The following is a 15,444-nucleotide window of genomic DNA, read 5'->3' as shown; positions in this document are numbered from 1 at the left end:
ATGGGGGAGCCGCCGCACGTGGCCCGGCAGCTGCTCCTGGGCGACCTGGCCACCGTCTACGCCGCCGCCTTTGCGTCACTGTATCTGCAGGTCCCGGGTACGGGGCGGCCAAGGGGCCTGAGCATGGCAACGATCCCAGGAGCCAGTGGGGGAAGCCCAGACAGAGCCCCTGGCACAGCATCAGGCTCCCTCTAACCCCTTACCCCGCCTCCCCAAGAGACACCCACCGTTGCTGTTCTGCAACCAACAGACCCCCAGCAATACCCACCTCCAGGACCCACAGCCTCAGGGCTGGGCACATCAGAACTACCCCCCCAAACCCCAAATCTCCAGAACACACCAACCACTGAGGGATCGCTCAGTGGTTTGAGCATGGGCCTGCTAAACCCAGGGTTGTGAGTTCAGTCCTTGAGGAGGCCACTTAGGGATCTGGGGCAAAAAAAACTGGTCCTGCTAGTGAAGGCAGCGGGCTGGACTAGATGACCTTTCAAGGTCCCTTCCAGTTCTAGGAGATTGGTATATCTCCAATTATTACCTTTTTTATTACCTGACTAGAGTACCCCCTGTCCAGCCACCCAAACACCTCCCCCACCACAATGCTCCTTCAGCTCCAGCTGAAATCTCCCCACAAAGACACCCCACCCCACCCCCCAGCAACAGTGTTACCTCACAGTGTGTGATAAGTGGATAGAAAGTTATCACTGCCCCCTGCTGGCCAGCCACACAGGCAGAGGGAGCCCTGGGGGATGCCTCCTGAACAGGAGAATGGAAGGCCTGGAGGGCAAGAAAGGCAAGAAATGTCCATGGCCTGTCACTAGCAAATAATGGCCACCATGGATCCACCCCAGAGGTGGCTACATCCGCTTAGCACTGCAGGAATCAACCCCTCACAGAGACCATTTCTCATGGGGTTTGAGATACTTCTGGACCCACCCTGCACTCAGAGTGACCTCCTCATCCCGTGCCAGCTGGAGAAAAGAAAAGGGTCCAGCCAACTCTCCCGTTACCAGCTGGGAACCACTGAGCCCCCAGACAGGGAGAGGCCTCTGGCTTTGATATGTATTAAATATGTGGCTGGTCTCTTTCACCGGCAAAGATTTTAACAGAGATAAAGTAGGGGAAGAAATGGTTCTCAAAGGAGAGGGGAAAGATGATCTCTGGGAAATTTAACCCCCTGCAACCTCCAAGATGGAGAAGGACTCAGGGCAACAGGTTCCCTCCAAGGAAGAAGTTGCTGGGATTTAGAAACATGGGGAACAGCCCCAAACATGAAAGAATTTTTAATTGACACTTGATGATAACATAGAAATGAAAGACAAAGGCTGGAAATCTGAGCCATTTTAGATCCATTTTTGCAATTTAGAGAGAAGAAAGTGGAAAATCAGAGGGATTTTATATCTGTTGTTGATATTGATGTGAAACACTCAGATTTTAGCTCATATTTGTTAAATGAATAGAGAGGAAATAGGCACCAGTTGCAAACATTTTATATCCGTGTTCAAGAAGCTGAGAAAAGGTGTAAAGCTGAGATTTTCTTTGCCAAGTGGGGCAAGTGTTTAGGGTATTTTGTATCAGTCTTTGAGATCTGCAGAGAAAACGCGTCACAAACTATGCAACTGAAGGTGGAAAATCAGGATTATGCAGAGACCGGGGAAAATCAGGGGAGCCGAGAGAGCGGATCAGTGGAGGGGGAGGGGGGGGGGAATCTCCCCAGATCTTATAGCCACGTGTGAGACACTGAGAGAGAAAAGGGGCAGAACCGGAGAGAATTTGTATTGGGGGCGAGAGGCACAAACATGGACAGGATCCAATTAACTCCCCCCCCCCCAGGGAATTTCCTGGCTGCCCAGAGACAGTTCAACCCCCCCCTCCCCAACTCCGGCTTCTCCCCTCCCTGCCTGACACCCCCCCCCCCCCCCATCCCAGCGGTGCCGGGGCGGATCCTGCTGCAGCTCCCCTGGGGCCGAGGCAGCTCCGAGGCTTCTCCCAGGTTCCCCGGGGCAGAGTCACTTTCTCTCCCGCCCGCCCCCCGGGGGTCTCTCACTCACCGGTTCACACAGAGGCGGCAGCGGCAGCTTTATTCTCCTACCCCCAGCAGGGCTCACAGGGAGCATGCGCAGTTTTACATGCTGACCCCTCCCTTACCTGGGCTGGAGAGGGCGGGAGCGCCCCGGGGCAGGCTGGGAGATGTAGTTCGGGTTGCGGTTCCCGGCTCTGGGCATGCGCAGATCAGGGGGGCGGGGCGGAGCGTGATCAGCTGCTGGATGAGCGCCGCGTGGCTGCTCCATTGTGAGCTGGGAGCCTGGGCGGAGCAGCGCGGTCTGTGCTGGGGCCCGTTAATCCCGCCCCCCCCCCGTGCCCGGGCCGGGCCCTGCTCCTGCTGGGGCCGACCCGGGCTCCGCCCCCGCTGCGGAGCTGCAGCCTCTAGGTACCGGAGCGAGCCCGGGGGGCGGGGCCACTGACATTTTCCAATCCCGGCTTCTGGCAGTCAAAGTTTAGGGACACCTACAGCATGGGGTTGCGTCCCTGACTGTCTTGGCTAATAGCCATTAATGAACTTTTTTTGAACCCATTTATACATTGGGCCTTCTTAACATCCTCTGGCACCAAGTTCCACAGGTTGAGCGTGCATTGGGTGAAGAAGTACATCCTTGTGTTTGTTTTAAACCTTCTGCCTGCTAATTTTATTGGATGACCCATAGTTTTGCTTCTTGCTTGCTTATATATACCTGCCCCTGGAAATTTCCACTACTTGCATCCGACAAAGTGGGTATTCACCCACGAAAGCTCATGCTGCAAAACGTCTGTTAGTCTATAAGGTGCCACAGGATTCTTAGTCTGGTTCTGTAAAAGCAGCAAACACGGCTACCCCTCTGATACTTGACACCATAGTTTTATGTTATGTGTGTTGTCAGATGCTACCAGTGCGGTGCTCTGCTCTGTTCAATGTTGATATCAATCGGCTGCGTGCGTGTACTCCCCCTGTGTGCTGTCCCAGCTCTGCAGATAGCTGACACAGCAGACAGGGCCGGCTCCAGACACCAGCCTACCAAGCACGTGCTTGGGGCGGCACCTCGGGACGTAGCGGCGATCGGGGTTTGGTTTTGTTTTTTTTGGTTCGGTCGGGCGGCACTGGGGGGGCGGGGCATGGGAGGCGCGGCGCCGTGCTGGAGGGGCGGGGACTTGGGCGGCGCAGCGCTCCAGGGGCGGGGACTTGGGCGGTGCGACGTGACGCTCGAGGGGCGGGGACTTGGGCGGTGCGACGCGACGCTCGGGGGGCGGGGACTAGGGCAGGGCGGCACGACGGGATGCTCGGGGGGGCGGGGACTAGGGCGGCACGATGGGATGCTCGGGGGGGCGGGGACTAGGGCGGCGCGATGGGACACTCGGGGGGGCGGGGACTAGGGCGGTGCGGCGCTTGGGGGGCGGGGACTAGGGCGGGGCGACGTTCGGGGGTGGGGTCTTGGGGGATGCTCGGGGGCAGGGACTTGGACGACGCGATGCTCGGGGGCGGGGTCTTGGGCGACGCAACACGGGGGGGCGGCCCTCTTTGTTTTTGCTTGGGGCAGCAAAAATGTTAGAGCCGGCCCTGCCTATGGTATGTATATTTATCAGGCTTGAAACATCATGCAGTACTAACAAATTCTGTTCACTTATTTTTAGTAGATCAAGAGAAGTTGTGTAGGTTGATGACTGAACTGGTAGAATATTGCAGCACTCAGAACAATCACTCCTTCAGACCAAAAGTGGGTGAAGCCTGTTGTGCCAAGTTTGCAGGTGAGACAGAATTCTTGCTAATCCTTAAAAAAGGAAAAGTGATCTGAATTTCTGAATTGCAAAACTGCGGCATGTTATAAAGGATAGATGGCAAAGTCCAAACCTTTAAGAAGAGAGATTTGTAAAATCCTTTATATGCTGCAAAACATTGCCATATTTCATTTTGTATATGGCTTCTGTTTAGTTACAAACAATATGTGACAGTCTAGGCTAGAAAGTAAGGGATGCCTCATGCGTCTGAAAATCCATGGAGTTTTAGGAGGGGCAATATAATGATCTAAACTGGAATTCAGTGAGGCTACTTGAGTGAACTCCCCTATTCCTAAGCAGTTTTATATGTTATCCAAAATAATTTTTTTCAGGCGCATCCCAGAGGGGAGGCTTGACTGAGTCATTTATTTCAGTATTGTTGCTAAAGGAGTTGGCCGATGAGATTGCAGAGGCATTGGCCATTATCTTTGAAAAATCATGGCGATCGGGGGAGGTCCCGGATGACTGGAAAAAAGCTAATGTAGTGCCCATCTTTAAAAAAGGGAAGAAGGAAGATCCAGGGAACTACAGGCCAGTCAGTCTCACCTCAGTCCCTGGAAAAATCATGGAACAGGTCCTCAAGGAATCAATCCTGAACCACTTAAAGGAGGGGAAAGTGATCAGGAACAGTCAGCATGGATTCACCAAGGGCAAGTCATGCCTGACTAACCTAATTGCCTTCTATGACGAGATAACCGGCTCTGTGGATGAGGGGAAAGCAGTGGATGTACTATTTCTGGATTTTAGCAAAGCTTTTGATACAGTCTCCCACAGTATTCTTGCCAGCAAGTTAAAGAAGTCTGGGCTGGATGAATGGACGGTAAGGTGGATAGAAAACTGGCTAGATGGTCGGGCTCAACGGGTAGTGATCAATGGTTCCATGTCTAGTTGGCAGCCGGTATCAAGTGGAGTGCCCCAAGGGTCAGTGCTGGGGCCGGTTTTGTTCAATATCTTCATTAACGATCTGGAGGATGGTGTGGACTGCACCCTTAGCAAGTTTGCAGATGACACTAAACTGGGAGGAGTGGTTGATACGCTGGAGGGTAGGGATAGGATACAGAGGGACCTAGACAAATTAGAGGATTGGGCCAAAAGAAATATGATGAGGTTCAACAAGGACAAGTGCAGAGTCCTGCACTTAGGACGGAAGAATCCCATGCACTGCTACAGACTAGGGACCGAATGGCTGGGTAGCAGTTCTGCAGAAAAGGACCTAGGGGTTACGGTGGACGAAAAGCTGAATATGAGTCAACAGTGTGCCCTTGTTGCCAAGAAGGCTAATGGCATTTTGGGTTGTATAAGTAGGGGCATTTCCAGCAGATCAAGGGATGTGATCATTCCCCTCTACTCAGCACTGGTGAGGCCTCATTTGGAGTACTGTGTCCAGTTTTGGGCCCCACACTACAAGAAGGATGTGGATAAATTGGAGAGAGTCCAGCGGAGGGCAACAAAAATGATTAGGGGGCTGGAGCACATGACTTATGAGGAGAGGCTGAGGGAACTGGGATTGTTTAGCCTGCAGAAGAGAAGAATGAGGGGGGATTTGATAGCTGCTTTCACCTACCTGAAAGGGGGTTCCAAAGAGGATGGATCTAGACTGTTCTCAGTGGTAGAAGATGACAGAACAAGGAGTAATGGTCTCAAGTTGCAGAGGGGGAGGTTTAGGTTGGATATTAGGAAAAACTTTTTCACTAGTAGGGTGGTGAAGAACTGGAATGGGTTACCTAGGGAGGTAGTGGAATCTCCTTCCTTAGAGGTTTTTAAGGTCAGGCTTGACAAAGCCCTGGCTGGGATGATTTAGTTGGGTTTGGTCCTGCTTTGAGCAGGTGGTTGGACTAGATGACCTCCTGAGGTCCCTTCCAACCCTGAGATTCTATGATAAGAGTTCTGCCAAAGAAATCCATAAACATTACTTCCTGTAGCACTTGAATTTTCCTTGGCGGTCTCCTATCCAAGTACTGACCAGGCCTGCACCTGCTTACATGATTGGACATTGGTGTCAAGATCACAGTCCAAAGTGGTATAGCTGCAAGCAACAGAACATTCCTCTAAAGTGAATCACAAGGGTGTCAGATGCGTCAATGGTTCCAGGAGAGATGGACAGAAATACTACAAAACACTGTGTTAAATATAGGCACTGAAGTCAAGTACTAGATGAAAAGATGGCCAACAGAGTTGAAGTTCTGAGTTACTTTACTATTTGAATGAGTTGGGGGGTTGTAACCGGGTCCTTTCCTGGGCTGCCTCCCTGCTGAGCTCTTTCTCTCTACCAATAAAGCACTATGAGGCTTTTCTTACTGCAGCACCCGTGGCTTTTATTTACAGACAGTTCCCACCACCAGCAATACTATTTACAAACTTTACAGGGAGTCTCCCTTCAGCCTGGAGACTGTCCCTTCCCTGGCCATTCCCCCCTTACACTGGCTGCCAGCCAGCCTGCCTTTATAGCTCATCAACGAGCAGGCCCACAGGTGCAGCCAGTTCCAGAGGCCAGGCACCAGACTTCTCCCCAGCCCCAATCTATTTCTCCTGATTGGGGCTGGCTGAGCAGGGGCTAATTAGGTGCTTTTGCACCAGCCCCCTGCTACAGGGGTTAAAAGAGATGTTGAGGAATTTGTGTCAATTAGAAGCTCAGGCTGGGGGGGGGGTGTCATTCAGCTACCTAATTAGCTAGTAGGTAATTAAAAAAAATACATAGCATTTGTATAAACACCCAGAAAACACAACTAATGTTACAGCAGAGATGTTATAGTTAAGACTGAGACAGCAGTTAATAAAATTTAATTGCTGCTTTAAGTGGTACAGTTGATGCTTAATTAAATTGTGTGAAGATCTCTTTCCCCTCCTTTTGTGCTGGGATGCAAAGAACTCCCCTTGTCAAGGCCAGGTCATGGGTAGTTAGATTTTAGTAGTTGCAGCCAGAGTCTGCAGTCATGCAACAGCAGTTAGGAGTCAGCTGAGTCAGGATACCGGGAGATCAGAAGACAAACAAGAAATTGGAACCAGAGTTAAGCCCAGATCAGGATACCAGGAGGCCAGAGCCAGGAAACAAACTGGAGGTCCAGAACCACAAGTCAGATGCCAGGATTCAAGCTGGGTAAGGATGCCAGGAAATCAAGAAGCATAAGGTGCACAGTCCAGAGCAGGGTGGAGCTCAGTTGTTTTGGATACTTTTCTGTGCTTGCTGCTGGCTTAAGTAGGGCCAGTGGGCCAATCAACTGCCCAAGGGCTTGACCAATTGGACATGTGGGTCTGGTCTGGTTTCGGGGTGTGGGGGGTCATTCTGAGGAGGGATGGGGGTTTGCTCCAGTTTGGCTTGGGGAGGGATGTGGGTCTGGTCCGGTTTTGGCGGGTGGGGGGTCGTTCTGAGGAGGGATGTGGGTCTGCTCCAGTTTGGCTTGGGGAGGGATGTGGGTCTGGTCCAGTTTGGGGGGGTTAGGAGTCGTTCTGAGGAGGGATGTGGCTCTGGTCCGGTTTGGAGGGTTGGCCCGGTCTTTTGAGGACACAGCTGGGTCTGATCCTGGTGTCTGTGCCTCTCTGCCTGCAGGGAAGGACAAGGAGCCGCTGGAGAAGCTGTACCAGGTGGGCCCGCTGCTGGGAAGTGGTGGCTTTGGTTCTGTCTACTTGGGCACCCGCCTGTTGGACAGCGCCCCGGTGAGTAGAACCTGGACAGGGACCCCCCCATCCCACCCCTGCAGCCCGCTCTATAGAGCTCCACCTTTGGTGAGAGACCCGTCCCTTACCCCATTACATCTCCTTTGCTTTGCCCTGGCATAGCCACCATCTTGCCTCCCCTTCACTGGTCCCTTGTTTGCCTCCCCTCTTTCTGGGGTTGCCTGACCCGATTCTGATTGTCTGGCTGGTTCTGTCCTAGGTAGCCATCAAGCACGTGGACCGGGACCGGGTTTCTAACTGGGGAGAGCTGGTAAGTGTCTTGGGCAGGGATATGTGCTGTGGCTCTGCATTGCATGGTCTTGGCTCTGTAGTGAAGGTGTCGTAGGTGTCACTGAGTCCCCGGGCGATGCTCTGGAACTGCTCCCCACAAAGCCAGTCAGGACTTTGGGGAGCCTCCTCTCCCGTGGAGCATTCAGCAGGCCCCTCCGTGTGCTTCCCACAGCGAGTCCACCCCGGCGGGGTCCTGGGGAAGCCAGAGGGTCCTGCCCCCCCACTTTGCAGTCAGACGTGATTCTCAGCCAGCCAGTAACACAGAGGTTTATTTAGATGACAAGAACACGGTCCAAACCAGGTCTTGCCGGTACAGACCACAAGACCCCCCCTTAGTTAGGTCCATCTGGGGCCCCAGGGAGGCCACCGCCCCACCGGGAGGCCCGAGCCTCCTCGGGGCTCCCCTCCATTCCCCAGCCAGCTTCCAAGAACTGCCAAACCCCCTCCAGCCCCTCCTCTCTGGGCTGAGTCTCTTTCCCGGGCCAGGAGGTCACCTGATCTCTTTGGCTCCAACACCTTTAGCATCCCCTTGCAGGGGGGAAGGGCCTGGCCATTAGTTGCCAGGCAACAGAGGGTCAGGCAGAGCTGAGCCCCCCCCACCCCCCCTGCAGTATTCAGAGGGAACATTAAAACCAGTCCCACTTCATCACACCTCTCCCCCCTTCGAGAACGAACTGAGCGGGGTCACTTCAGCCAGTGACCTGGGGAAGTTCCCAGGGATGCCCCAGCATCCCCCTCTTCATGGGGGAAGAGTTGCACCAGCCAGGCCCTTCCAGTTTCCTGCCCCCCTTTAGGTCGAGGGTGCTCGATGGCACCCGTAGTCTGCAGGGAGGAAGGGCCTGGCCATTAGTTGCCAGGCCACAGAGGGTCGGCCAGAGCTGAGGGGCCCCCCCAGTATTCAGAGGGAACATTAAAACCAGTCCCACCTCGTCACAGTAGCTCTTGACTTGGTGGGTGGGTTTGCCTGCCTCTGATGGAGCTCTCCTTTCTCTCTCTGTGAAGCCTTGCGGGAGCAGAGTGCCTATGGAGATCCTGCTCCTGAAGAGAGTGGGCTCAGGCTTCCGGGGGTCATTCAGCTCTTGGACTGGTTTGAGAGACCGGACAGCTTCGTCTTGGTTTTGGAGCGACCGGATCCTGTGCAGGACCTGTTTGACTTCATCACGGAGCGGGGTGCTCTCCCCGAGGAGCAGGCCCGCAGCTTTTTCCACCAGGTTGTGGAGGCGGTTCAGCACTGTCATAGCTGTGGGGTATTGCACCGGGATATCAAGGACGAGAACATCCTGGTTGATCTGAACAGCAGGGAACTGAAACTCCATAGATTTTGGGTCTGGGGCATTACTCAAGGACACAGTGTACACTGATTTTGATGGTGAGTGTCTGTTTCCATCCCCTTCTATTTTATCTGCGTAGGGAGGGAATCCAGGGAAATTCCTCTTTGAAATGAGTTGTTCCCTGCCTGTAAATGTGCAGTAACTTCCCAGCCAGGGAATGGTTTGTTCCCTCCTCCCCCTGCCATTCTCATTTGCTAAATATACTGTTGTGTGATGTGCAGCTTTGATACCTTTGGGGTTTTCCTCCCTGCCTTGTATCCAAAAAGCATTTCACAAATGTGTTTGCCCTTTGGTTGGGTGTTAACCGGTGGTAGCTGCCCATGTCATGCAGGGGCTGGGGGCGGGGCACATGGCAGAAACCGGGTGTGAACTCACAAGCATCAATCTCTGGAGTCCCTGTGAGCAATAAGAGGAGAAAGTTGGGCTCTGGTTCCAGTGATTTGGTTTTCTCTAGGTCCACGACATCTGTAGCATTTCAGCAGGGGTCTGGCTGGTATTCCACCCTCCAGGGGTGGTGCAAACAGGATCTGCCTCACCTCCTAGATGGAGAAAGATTGAGTGAAACCTCTCTGCAGTCATGGCTGCTCAGGTGCTGGATCCTAACCTAATCTACCAGCTAGAATGCAGGGGAGGGGAAGTCCTCCCCCTCCCCCCTCAAGGATAAAGAAGAGGGCTCTTGTGCAGTTTCTTTCTGTGGGGATGGATGGACATCAATGTGGGGAGGGGATCAAGAGGAGAAGCTGCTGTCTCCGCCATCTCGCTAAATTATTTGTTTCATTGGAAAGTTGCATTTTGTCACGAGATGAATGTTGTGAAATAGGATCGGTGGGAGATCTGCTTACAGCTGGCTCCCTTTCCTCTGCTCCTCAAAGGCACCTGAGTCAGATCTTTGGGGAGGGGGGAGCTCCAGACCCAGGGAGGACTGTTTGACCTTGGTTCAGGGATCTGCGTGGGGGACAGATAAACAGAGCAGCAGGCATTCTTTCTGACCCACTAGAAAGGCAGATTCAGGATAGGGCCCTTGACTTTCAAAAAACCAGATCAGTTTGTTGTTGAGGGTTTGTTTTGCTTCTGCCCTGCTGGATGGGTGCTGCATTTTTTGTTTTTAATGTAACGGCTCATGACAAGGGATGGGTTTGCCCCTCCCAACCACCCATCTCCTGCAGAATTTCCCAAGCTAGTGGTGCCCCCTGGTGGGACATCAGGTTTCTTTTTACAACCCAAAGTTTGTAAACAACAGTCAAGTGGCCAGAAACCAGACTAGGAGCTCTGACCTCAGTCTCCTCTTCCTGCCAGAAGGGAAGAGATCAGATACAACAAAGGCAAAGGGCGTAAGCCTCTGCAGAGGCCAAAACAGGGTTCCAAGCATAATTATCACATGCACAACGGTACAAACTAAAACCACTCCCTTGACGTTGTACAACAAACCTTTCTCCCCAGCTCTGGAGAAGGCAGGCTTTATCCCTGCCTGACTCAACAGTAGTCAGTGCCAGAAAAGGAATAAACTCTTCTTTGGGTTAAGCAAGGAAACCCTTTTATGTAGAAAGGACTGTAAGGTTGTCTGGGGTCCTTGTGCAGTAGACAAGGCCTCAGCACCTCCCCAAATGCTCTGGCTGCACTGGGTCACCATGGACTGAAGCATCTGCAAGCTGCCTCTCTCTTTACCTCACTGAGAAATGGTTACATTGACAGAGATGAAGTCAGGATAACGGTGGCCTTAAGAAAGCTGTTACGTATTGTGGCTTGTATTGCAGCTGGGAAACATGGTTGGTTGCACTCCATTTGGTTCTGCTTCATTTGTAGTCTATGCCCTAGCACAGCTGCTGGGGTTTAAATCCCAATCAAACTGGGCTGAGAGTTAAACAATATTAAGATATTGCAACCTAAGTTTGGGGCTGAAGTACCAGACTTGGTCTCTTGGTCACCCTGATAACACCTGAACAAATCATTAATATCTGGTTGCTCTGCTTAGGGTAAGAGATGAACTATTTCTGCTAACCGTGCTCCTCTGATCTCCTCTACAGGGACCAGAGTGTACAGCCCCCCAGAATGGATCCTCAATCACCAATATCATGCCAGGTCAGCCACAGTCTGGTCTCTGGGGGTCCTGCTCTATGACATGGTCTGCAGGAATCTCCCCTTTGAACATGATGAGGAGATTATTAAGGGCCGGGTCTGCTTTCCGCAGAGCATCTCTCCAGGTGAGCACACTCCTTGGTAGTGTTAGAGTTGGGCGAACCGCTGCTTAGCCTGAATGCCACACTGACAGAGCGATAATATGACGACACAGAGGTGCATTTACCATCACTTCATGCAACCAATGAGACATGCAAGGCATAGTCTGTGATCTAGTGGTCCCTTCATGTCTTAAACTCAATGAGATGTTCCATGCTATTGAATCCCGGGGAAATACTGGGGACCCCGCTGTCTTCCCTGCCTTAGACAGCTGCTTCAGAGCTCACTGTTGTCGTTCACTTCAGCACTTGACTCTCCTGCCACTCGCTGGGGTCTTTAATGTGGCTACTGCCGCTGGCTGATGAAGCAGTCTGACAGAAAGTGGAAATGACAAAAGAGCTTGAACCGAGTAGCTCTCCGGTTTCATCATCTCACTGGGGAAGGGAAAGTTGATTTTTGCTATTAGCCTGCGTATGAAGGGCGGGGGAGGATGGGCTGCTCATGGATTTGCCCTGCTAATTTGCTCCCTTGTGTATTTTTGGAGTCTCCATCCAAAGATGGGACCTGGTTCACCTACGTACTAGGGTGGGGGAAGTAACTAAGAAACCATATCTAGGGCAGGTCTACGCTCCGGCCGGAATCGATGCTGTGAGATCGAGCTGGGGGGGTCAATTTATTGTGTGTAGTCTAGATGTGATAAATCGACCCCTGAGCGCTCTCCCGTCGACTCCTGTACTCCAGCGCCATGAGAGGCTCAGGCGGAGTCGATGGGGGGATGGCAGCTGTCCCAGGTGCACACACCTTTCATAGCCATTTGGACCAAGAATGCAGGTTGCCTGTGAAATATATCTTTTCCTCTAACACCATTTTCTATCTGTTATCTGAGACATTATGGAGACATTCATTTGCCACAGATCTTGTCTGTATGCCCTTACTTTTTTTGTCTTCTATTAAATTTATTCAGAGAGATGCCTTCTGGTTTTATTCTAAACTACAACTAATGCAATATCTTTTCCTACTCAAGGGGGAAACATCTCAAATCAGTAAGCCACGCTTTTTCTTTTATTTTCTTAGCCCATTTGACTTAGGAAGTACTCTAAGTCATCACAAATGGAATGTTATTTATCACCTGAACCTGTCAAAAAAAACCTGCCAGAAGAGCAACACAGTATTTTCAACAGCAGTGCTTTCATGGGAGTTGATGTAGGTGAGGTAACAGGGCACAGCTGAGTTATGTTCATGACATATTAACCAGCCGGTGTCATGAAACAAGTTTCCCATGCATTGTTGACTGTGGGAAAACATAAGCCAGTAGTGTGATTCTTTTCACTTCACTCATAACCATCCTGCATCCCCCATTTGCTTAAACACAATCTGATAGTTAGCATGGGATTTATGTTTATGATGTGTTTGCTCACAGAGGACTCTGGACAATGATCAATAGAAACTTGTTCCCATTTGACTATTCAACAAGGACTGCATGTTTAACAGGTAAAGCCATGTCATCGGGATCTGTGTTTCTGGGGTTCATTGTGTGCCTGACAGATGAATCTTTTGAACTGTAGCCCAGTGGGCTAGCTTGCCTTTATTATATTCACTGCTTTGCATTATATTCAGCAGTAATGAAAGAAACTTACAGGCCTGTATCCTGTAAGACATTAGCTTCAGCAAGTTAGCATAAGGCTTGAGGCCTATGAACTTTCAACAGATAAACTTTGCACAGATAAACAGCCCCGTGGAAAATTCCAAGTATTTGGGGAGCTGAAAATAGAGTTTCAGGGAAAGTTCTCACCACAGGTACGTGATTCAACCACAGAAGTATCCTGGCAATGAACTGACGTACATAACAGGTACATGAGATACATCTAAGGCTCGCCTGCTTCCTTGCCTATATATTTTTTCTTATAAGCTTATTTTCTTATGGGTTTGATTATTTGTTTTGTTATAATAGGTTTATAGGTTTATATTAGAGTATATTTTGGCTGTCATGCAAGAGACCTACCGGTCACATCCTGTATGTTGAGCTAAGGCAAAGTTAGCATACATATGTTTGGGACCTTTCACCTAGATAGATGGTGATGATCCAAAGCATAAGGTCCATGTATGGCTGCAACCCATAACATAGAGGATGCACTGAAGTAGGTTGGCATAGGAGGCTGCCTAAGTTCATATCCTTTTAAACTTAACAGGTCTACCACAACTTGGAACTTGGAAAGAAATGAAATAACTGGTTAGGACAGAAATAAAAAAAATGTGATACCTAATCACAAAAGGGCCAGGGTAACAAATTGATGTATATGATAATAAATTGAAATTATTGATATACTAACCTAGAACAAAGACACTCCAACATTAGTAAGGTGAGGAAATACAAATAAGGAAAAGGGGGAAAATGCCCTACTGAATATGCATCAAACATAATTGTGTCAGTGTAACATATAAAAATGGCATCTCAGCACAGAGGCAGTAGGAGAAGGAGATGTATTCCTTGGGAGGTGCCAGAATGATGGCCACTGGTGATGATGGGGAAGGTGATGGTGGTGAGGAAGATGATGGCTCACATTTCAGGTTGTTCTACAGGAGAGGGTGAGAGTATGGATGTGCAGATGTACATTCTGTAGTATCTCTATCTACTGTACTAGTCCACTATCCTCTCTCTACGGGTATGTCTTTATTGCACAGTTAACCCAGGCTCTAACCCAGAGTTTAGCCCAACCCCATCCCCCCTCCTGCTCCCATCCCCAGTCCCACCATCACACAGGAAAACCACTCACCTGGGTTTGGAGCTGTTGAAGACGGAGCTGGGTTTGGAGGTGCTTGAAGCCTGAGCCAGTTTACCTGGCTGGGTACACAGGTTAGAACCCAGGCTCTGTTTTAACTCAGATGGAGCCCACCTCACTTTTGCAGTGAGGATACAACCAAAATCACTCAAGTGCTGACAGTCCTCCAGTCCTCTTCCCATGACTCCTCTCAAAGGACAGACAAGTTCTCCCACACGTGACACAATTGATTGGGGAAAAATTGTAGAGCAGATCAGTACAAAGAACCATGCGATATGCCCCTGGATACACATGGGCAAGTGCAGAAACAGTGAGGACACAGTAATGTGAGCAGAGCTTTGCAGTGCGGACACTCATACCTGGGCTAGGCTCACCTGGGTGTGGATCACCTGGCTTAACCCTGCAGTGAAGATATACCCCGACAGTGGCCAGAGGCTTCAGAGGAAGGTGTCAGAACTCTGCAGGAGGCAGATGTGGGATACTCTGCTCCCTATCCAGGTCTCAAGCTAGTCTATGCTAGTTTGTGATTGGCTGAAAATCTGAAGCGTGAGATTTAATATCCCTTCCAAAATGTTTGTCTTCATTGAGGGTTTCCCTTTCAAAGCATTCTTTTAAAACTAAAATAGCAATAACTTGGCATTGTTCTTAATTACAAGCTTTGCAGATAGTTAAGTGTGTGCAATGCCTAATTTACATATGCAAATACCCAAGGTGTGCATGCAGATTAACTGCACGTACATGTATGTGCGCGCACACACACACACACACACACTGCCATTTAGGTGCCTAACTAACCTCTCTCTCTCTCTAAGTACTCTATTGAGTTTCTGCATACATAAATTATACGTACACACCAAACTTTGAAAATGTACCTGCCCCATGAGTTTGGAATATGAAGGGCAAAATCCTCAGCGGGCATACATTGACATATTTCTGTGGAGTCAATGAAAGTTGATTTAGACCAGCTAATGATCTGGCCCTAGATCATTAAATACACCTTTGATCCACTACAAATGACTGTGATTTTTAACAAGCTTTTGTAGCTAACTATGCAATCTTGCTACCCTCTTGTGGACAAATAGGCATTACTGCAGTACATCACTTATTTCAGCTCTATGAATTATTGCGTGGGCTTGGTAATACTCCACACAGAAGAAACAGAGGGATCTGCTTTCTGTACTGAAGTATCTTTTTTTCACATGGGATGTCACTTTTAAAAACACACAGATTTTCATATGGAAATTTTAGCACACATCAGCACAGAACAAACCTGTAGCCCCCTGTCTACACTGTAATTTTTCCATGCTTAAAATTTTACTATGCTCTGTTTTTCTATGATAGTGTTTTAGCTTGGTCCATTACTTAAGTTCATCTGGAAGCCACATTTTAATAGTATTCCTAGATTG

The 15,444-nt window shown here is 50.1% G+C and overlaps 1 pseudogene; it reads left to right on the top strand.

The window, feature by feature from the left end:
• LOC123360579 lies at nucleotides 1–12,823 on the top strand (annotated as a pseudogene).
• Nucleotides 12,824–15,444: the final 2,621 nt, after the last annotated feature.

This window comes from Mauremys mutica, unplaced genomic scaffold (assembly GCF_020497125.1).
Source record: "Mauremys mutica isolate MM-2020 ecotype Southern unplaced genomic scaffold, ASM2049712v1 Super-Scaffold_100274, whole genome shotgun sequence".
Classification (NCBI taxonomy): Eukaryota; Metazoa; Chordata; order Testudines; family Geoemydidae; genus Mauremys; species Mauremys mutica.
The sequence above is the reverse complement of the archived record's forward strand: the minus strand, read 5'-3'. Positions and strand labels throughout refer to the sequence as shown.